Source organism: Sinocyclocheilus rhinocerous, unplaced genomic scaffold (genome assembly GCF_001515625.1).
Source record: "Sinocyclocheilus rhinocerous isolate Xijiao unplaced genomic scaffold, SAMN03320098_v1.1 scaffold1038, whole genome shotgun sequence".
Taxonomy (NCBI): Eukaryota; Metazoa; Chordata; class Actinopteri; order Cypriniformes; family Cyprinidae; genus Sinocyclocheilus; species Sinocyclocheilus rhinocerous.
In genome coordinates, this window is record NW_015632707.1 from 739,685 (window position 1) to 748,185 (window position 8,501).

At 34.9% G+C, this 8,501-nt stretch overlaps 1 long non-coding RNA gene across 1 annotated transcript; it reads right to left on the reverse strand.

Moving 5' to 3' along the window:
- Positions 1–3,552: 3,552 nt before the first annotated feature.
- LOC107742713 (uncharacterized) lies at positions 3,553–8,245 on the reverse strand. The gene is made up of 4 exons (XR_001640330.1): positions 8,202–8,245; positions 7,600–7,793; positions 4,324–6,030; positions 3,553–3,952 (listed from the first exon to the last, which is right to left on the reverse strand). It is a non-coding gene; the product is annotated as an uncharacterized LOC107742713 (long non-coding RNA).
- Between the last annotated feature and the right edge of the window lie 256 nt (positions 8,246–8,501).

Consider the following 8,501-nt stretch of genomic DNA (forward strand, 5'->3'; position numbering starts at 1 on the left):
TTTTTTTTTTACAGAATAACAACATTGAGGGACAAATGCATATAAAGACAAATTCTAATTTAACTAGTCAGGTAATGCGTAAACAGGATACAAATTCGTAAATGTTGTAGAATGACTTAGTCCTGTGCATATATATTAAAATAAAATGACAATAATTGTACACATCAATGTTAAATACAATTGTGCTGCTTAAATATTTTAATGGAAACCATGATAATTAATTTTATTTAAAATAGAAAGGCAAAAAACAGTGTTGATTTGAAATAGAAATCTTTTGTAACATTGTAAATGACACTTTTGATCAATTCTCAGTGTTCTTGGTGAATAAAAGTACTAATTTCTTTCAAAAAACTGAAAAAAAAAAAACTCATTCCTCTTTTCCACTTATCCGGTTCTTCCTTTCCATTTTTCCACTTATTCTATTCTATTTTCCACTCATCGTGAATGGGATGTTTTTAACTCAACCTCCTCTGATCATCTCATTCTCTCTTCTAGTTTCCTATCTGTCCAAATCCATTCATGTTTACAGATCAGTGTGTGTGTGTGTGTGTGTGTCTACAGGCAGCATTGGGCAGGTCAGACGTTCAGGATCACAGTGGGACGTCTCTCCTCCCCTCCACACACATGTGATCAATCAATCACTACCTGATTTTATTGCTCACTGTGGTTCAGGTATGGGTGGCACACGCGATCAGCCCTTCTGATTCACGATCGATGAGGCTCATTTTAATTACCGCTTATAAAGTGATTCAGATGTGCTTTTGATTCTCTCTCAGAGTCCAATGTTCATGATTTTTTGCCTACTCTGTCTGAACGCTTCACCCTTGAGCTTTGTACGTGTGTGCCAGGTCATTGTAGTTTGGTTGTTCGATGTGTACTACTAACATTTATCCTTCATTTAATCCACTAACATACTAACTGCGGATGTGTGCATGAAACTGGTTTGTGGCCACCAGGGGACGCCGTTTTACTGTGATATCTGTTAATAGTGATGTGTTTTGTGTTTGCAGATCCATGTGGAAGCATCACTGGCACAAGCTTTTGAAGCCAAACTCTAATGTGATCGCAGGACGGATCGTGTGGCATGTTTATCTTTTATAGTTTTCATCTGGTCTTGAATTTTGATTTATTCTTTGCCTTGGGACCTTTGAGTAATGCTGTATTGTGTGTGTGTGTGTGTGTGTGTGTGTGTGTGTTTGAATTGAGTCCAGTGTTTATAACAGCCAGGGAATGATCAGGTGTTTGTTTGTATGGTGTGATCATTTGTGTTTATTTGATCACTAATCATCTCAAGTAGGATATATTCTAATTTTTTAACTAGTTTATCAATTGATGATTTAAATTATTAATGTTAACATTTAAAATGTCTTATTTCTCTAAACAATTTTTCATTGAAAGTTTGAAAAAAATCCTACGATGAAACCCATAAGAACGTGGAGCATTTCAGTATTGCGTGAATTTAAGAATAGAAACCAAAGCTCAACACATTTAAATATACTGTGTTGGTGCTTTCCATTTTTCCACTTATTCTATTCTATTTTCCACTCATCATGAATGGGATGTTTTTAACTCAACCTCCTCTGATCGTCTCATTCTCTCTTCTAGTTTCCTATCTGTCCAAATCCATTCATGTTTACAGATCAGTGTGTGTGTGTGTCTACAGGCAGCATTGGGCAGGTCAGACGTTCAGGATCACAGTGGGACGTCTCTCCTCCCCTCCACACACATGTGATCAATCAATCACTACCTGATTTTATTGCTCACTGTGGTTCAGGTATGGGTGGCACACGCGATCAGCCCTTCTGATTCACGATCGATGAGGCTCATTTTAATTACCGCTTATAAAGTGATTCAGATGTGCTTTTGATTCTCTCTCAGAGTCCAATGTTCATGATTTTTTGCCTACTCTGTCTGAACGCTTCACCCTTGAGCTTTGTACATGTGTGTGTGTGTGTGTGTGTGTGTGTGTGTATTGTAGTTTGATGTTCCATGTGTACTAACATTTAACCTTCATTTAACCCACTAACATACTAACTGCAGATGTGTGCATGAAACTGGTTTGTGGCCAACAGGGGGCGCCGTTTTACTGTGATGTCTGTTACTGATGATGTGTTTTGTGTTTGCAGGGCCCTGTGGAAGCGTCACCGGCACAAGCTTTTGAAGCCAAATTCTAATGTGATCACGAGACTGATCGTGTAGCACAATTATCTTTTATAGTTTTTTTATCCTGCCTTGAATTTTGATTTATTTTTCCTTTGGGACTTTTGAATCACGCTGTATTGTGTGTGTGTGTGTGTGTGTGTGTTCATTTGAACTGTATTGAGTGTTTATAACAGCCAGGGACTGATCAGGTGTTTGTTTGTTTTGTTGGTATTGTGTGATCATTTGTTTACTTCACTAATCATCTCAAGTAGGATACATTCTAATTTTTTAACTAGTTTATCAAATGATGATTTAAATTATTGTTAACATTTAAAATTTCTTATATCTTCAAACAATGTCTTATTGTAAGTTTGAAAAAAAATTCTACGATGAAACCCATAAGAATGTGGAGCGTTTCAGTATTGTTTGAACTTAAGAATTGAAACCGAAGCTCAACACAGTTAAATATACTGTGTTGGTTTCAATCTGTGCAATAAGTACTGAATAACTGTTTCTTTATTTTTATATAGTTGTTTCATTTTTTTTACCCTAATTGAAGCTCTCTAAAGACCATCTGAATAAACTGTAATAAATAAAACAAATCTAACATCTAAAGCACATTACTGTTATATTATTTAATTTTTAAAATATTAAAAAAATGTTTTGTAAAATGTTTTTAGTATCATTAATATCTGCCTATTGTACCCGACACTGAATAATACAGTGCTATGGTTTTCAGTAACACCCTTATTTTTCTTCTTCTTCTTCTTATTATTATTATTATTACTATTAATAGTAATCGTAAATAGTATTATTTTAAAATGAATTATATTTATATAGTTCTATATTTTCATGAAATTATATATATACAATTATAATAGAATATAATGAAATAAAAAAATTATAATGTAATAAAATGTACTCCAATGCAAATATAATTGAATATTATAATAACTGTTATATAATTATTGTAGAATTATATATTAAATTATATTTTATAAAATTATTAATATTATATATTATCATTATATAATAATTATTATTACCATAAATATCATAGTTAATTATTTTTAATTATATTTTACATATATAATTTTAAAATAACTACAATGAACTATAATTTTATAATAATTAACTATAATTACTATTTATGGTCATCATAATTAAGAGCAATCCCATTCATAGTAATCATACATTTTGTTATTTTAAAATGATATATTTTAATAATATATGTATATAATCTCTCAGATTGAAAAATAATCACAAATAGAGCTCAAATGAGTATCCATAAATATTTTAATGCGGTGAACATTGCAGAAAAAGTGTCAGCATTTATGATATTCGTAAAAAAGACATCTTATTTCACAATTTTATAACAGCATTTAATATATTTATCAAACTGTATAATAATTTTAAGTAGCAAAATTAAAAAACAACCAGCAGTAACGTCCCGTGCACATTCCAAACAAAGTAAAAACAGCTCGACAGTTTTACTTCTTTGACGACTTTCTGAGACAAGTGCATTTGAAAGGGCATTTCAGATGAATGAGGCAGCAGCAGCAGCAGCCTGTTCCTGCAAATCATCACTTCAGATTCTCTTTGACAGTCTGTTTGAGCTCCCCGTTGTTTAGCTGGAGGTATTTAGTCACCCGGCTGCGATACGTGTTCGTTTATGATCTATAGTCCATATGTTTGGGTGCTGTGACTGAAGCCCAAACCTTCATCGTTGGCCTGCTGTTCTAAGGCACCTTCAGCTGTTTGATTGTCTGCAAGTGTCATCGTTACCAATACACAAGCATTTGAGGCACACCTGTCAGAAGAACAACAGGACAAGAACACATCACAGCACTGGAACACCACCTTCGTGGAAAGTCTTGAGGAAATGGTCTAAAATCGTAATAATTGCAAAGGAGTGAGATGTGGACTCTTGACAGTCTGTACACCGTCTTCATGGTCTCTAACACTATACTGACGACATTATGTGTATTAAACTATCGATAATGCACAAGCAAACCATGTAAAATTGTAAACCGCAAAAGTACAGGCACCTCAGTAGATTGTACCACAAAAAAAGCATGGAACGATATCTATTTTCGATAAATTAAATTATTAATCTCTTATTAATATTAAATTCACGTATACAATATGAGTTTACAAATATATATGTGGAAAATAAATTACCCCGCTTTATCGCATATCATATACAAACTCTTAAATATTCATATCAGAATCGCCAGAGCATTCGCCAGTCACGTGATGCGATCTGGCCGCCTCATTGGACGCTCCAATAGAAATCTAACGTCTGAGTTCATTATCGTCCTCATTCTTAAAGGGACAGTTCACGTTAAAAAATGTGAATTCTGCCATCGTTTACAAACCTGGACAGACGCCATTTATAATTTGATGCAGCTGAAAACGAGTCTTGAGGGATGGACAGTTTTTAGATGGCATGTACTGTATAAAATGTCCTAAATCAAATTGCAATGTTTGTATTTGTTTCGTTACTACTTTTATATCCCTCACTGCTTCGTTTTCATTGCCGCCAAAATTAAACATGGCGTTACCCTAACGAAAACCATCAACTTTTTTGCATGGAAGAAAGAAAATAACACAGGAATGTTCGGAATGACATGAGGGTGAGTAACAGATTACATAATATTAATTTCTGTGCGAACTGACCCTTTAATTAAAGCATATTTACGCTATGCAGAGGACACTTTCCCTCTTAAGACATTTACAGTAATAAAAACCTCTGTATAATAACTATTGATTGACATATATATAGCCTACCAACACAACTCTTGCTAGAACTTTAATAGGTTCTTATATGGTAACTTGTAGATTAGATTATATATTATTGATTGCATTTATCGCTTGAGTTGTACTGTAAAGTATGATTTGGTGTATTGCTCTTTGAGCACATTTTGAATGTCACCAATTACTGAAGAGATGCTTTAAACACTGATATCTCAAAGTAATACTTCAGTGCCTGAGAGAAATCATGTCATTATGTAAAGCCTGGGATGTATGACAGCAGAACAGTAGAATTCAGGAAGGCAAACTAATATTTCAGAAGGGTAAAATTGTTGTAAATAATTTTATGGTACATTCTCCCTTAATAAGAAAAAATGACCCTTTTAAAATCACAAAATTCATATTTGTCTCCGTGTTCTCAGAAATGGCTCATTATTGTTATACAGGTATTAAAACCTGATGTTCAAGTTGTTTTTCAAGCTGTATTTGAACAAAGTTTTTTCAGTTCTGTGTCGGTCCTCTATGATGTTACTGGCCTCTGGATTGCATCTCATCACATCCGTTGTCTTTCAACTCTGTCCAAATAACACTGTTAACAGCAGTGAATCGAGCATAAACCGTGATACACCAGCAGAGAAAGATGAAGAGTCTGTTCTGGGATGCGTCGGAGTTCAGTAGGTGTATTGAAGTCAGCACAAATACTCAAATGCTGTTGACCTCGAGTATTCAAACAGCGTGTTGCCTATTAAAGCAGTTCTTTCATTTTCTGAGGGTTTTATTAAGGCGCTGAGATCCGCACATATGTGAACGTGTTGGGGAAACATAAGGCAGAATATTAATATCTTCATATTGATATGCAACCTGCAGACAATTTCCTCCAACGCGCCATTTTTTAGAATGGCTTCTTCAGAAAAAGGAGGGAAGTCTCCGACCAGCGGCAACCTTCTTTTTGAGCCATGTCAATCCAGATCTGCGCATCTTACAGTGCTGTGTGAAACTCATTTGGGTCCTGAACTGGTGCGCCGTGGCCTCTCATCTCTGGGCTCTTGCATTTTGGGGTCTTTCTTGAGGAAAAAGGAAGTTATAGAGTGTCGTCACTAGCTGGAACAAACCCATCTGGCCCCTTTGAGTGAACTGCACAAAAATAAACCAAAAATATTTGTTCATCAGGTAAAATTTTTGACATAGGTTAAAAAGATAGCATTTTATTAGTCAAGAGAGGTACTTGCACAGTAAGACCAGGAGCATCTATTAAGAAAGTAAATAGGGTCAAAATGGCATATATCTGCCATTAGATGGCACTCTGGCCTCAAGCTTCACTTCAAACTCCTCCCCTTCCCTTTAAATCTCCCTGATGGACAGTTAAAGCGGCCAATCAGCAGTCAGGCCAGCTCTGTTGTGAGCGTGTGTTGTAGTTCTTGACTATTGCAGTGTATTGCATAAGCTGCCTCTCTTACTGAAGGCATGCTAGATTTAAAAGAGTTAGCAAACTGTAATTATGATTAACTAATTCAAATGATTCTGACCCATTTATTCTTAGTTGGATTGTCATCTTTCAACTTTTTCAATTATTCAGCCAGTTTGATCTGCAAGAAGATGAAGTTTCAGTTTTTGATCTTATGACAGCTGATTTCCACATTCCACAGTCTATAAAATCTACAATCTGCATGTTCATTAAAACATCTCAGTTGTAGCGGCTCAGCATATAACACATACAGAGTGTAACTAAAGGTGTTACATTAGCCGACTTTTGAGATTGTGGTCACATGTCTGCTGACGTGGACCTTGAGTCAGAGTCTAAATTTAGCCTGCAGTATAAACTCACTTCACATCCTCTTTCTGAGATCACACACAAACTATAGCCAGCCAGGGTAGACACTAAATTCAACTGGCATTTATTGAAAACCTTGATAAATCTACATTTATCCCTGTTAACCATAATTCAGAGGGTGTGAGTTCATTTTCTTCTCTCATGGTAAATGTTATAAGTCGCTTTGAATAAAAGAATGAATAAATGCAAATGGAAACACATGGAAAATGTTTACCTCTAGCAAAACCCACAGTATCATTTTACTTAACAAGACCATTTTGTCTTCATCTGCTGTTTTTGTTTTTTTCATCTAGTTTTTAACTACAACAAAAACACAATATAACTCCTTCAATGGCCAAATTTACATGATAAAATGGCACTTTTCAAAATTATTCTAATCTCCCATATCATTATTTTAGTAAGCCCCACCCCCAAAAAATCCTTGAAACCAAATTTAATTAAACTTAATTAAAACCAAATAATTATGTTTTCAATAGTTATGCACACTTTAGTTTTGTAAATAGTTATAAAAGTATTAAAAAAAAAAAAAAAAAAGTTAGACGACTTTGTTTAATATATGAGGTTGCTAAATAAACATCATCTAGTGTTTAAACTCCGTCAGTTACTGTAAAGTTATTGGTGTACATTTGATAACATCTAAGGGAAGTTGAGTAAACAGGACGGGTAAACCAAAAATGATGTCATCTCTCCCACTGAGCATTTGCATATGCAGCATTGAAATAACAGACGATGATGTCATTGCACATCGTGACAGAAACCACTGCAGTGAAAACCACAGACTCTGTGCACAAACACCTGTGAAGCTGTTTAACCCGTTTGATTCACAGCGGCCTTGAGGAAAAGAAACTAGTCTCATCTGAAATCAGTATTACCAGCTGAAGATGTTCCTGCTGAAACTGATCCCCCATTTCACGCAGTTTACGTCCAATCTGAATCTCCACGCTAATTCCCACATCACGTTCATCTTCCTTTTCTTCTGGTGTCCCTCCGTCCTCTTCTGCGTTTTGTGTGCTATCCGGGACGGGTTCGAACAATGCGGGGAAGTGTGAACGAAATCCAGCATTTCCTTTAGGATAAAAACAATATTTATATTATTATATTGTATAATAAAAATTATAATTATTCATATATATTCATATATATTATATTATTAAATTATTAAATAAAAATTAATTAATTATTATCAATTAATTAACAATACTAAATATAGTTTCAATTTTTAACTGTAGTTTCAAAACAAATTTAACAACATTTTTAATTAAAATGCTCCAGAGCGAAAATACCACTATGTGTGTATATATATGTGTGTGTGTATCACAATTTGTATTTTTACATTCATATTTTATATTTATGTATTTTATATTATATTTTATATAATACATATCATATTCAGAAATAAAAAATAAATTCCAGGTGTGCATGTTGTGATTCATAATGCACATTTGACTATATGATGCATATTGTGTTTCCCTACCATGAAAAAGTGCTCTTGGCCCTTCTGGGGCCCCAGGGGCCATATCTCTCTAAACCCTGGAATGGTGCCATATCTCCATCTCTCGCTGAATTCAGCACAGTTCTGGCAGTCTGCGTCGATCTGTCTTCAAAGCGTCCGTGTCTGTTAGCCGTTTGTCCCACCTCTCCTCGTGGGCCGTCTCTGTTCTCTGAGCTCTTGTTTCTTAGCGGTGTTTCACAGCAGTGAGGAAGCTGTTCGTCTTCCTCATCATCCATCGGCGGAGTCAGCAAAACCGCCCTGAAATATAACACAGACTGTCAC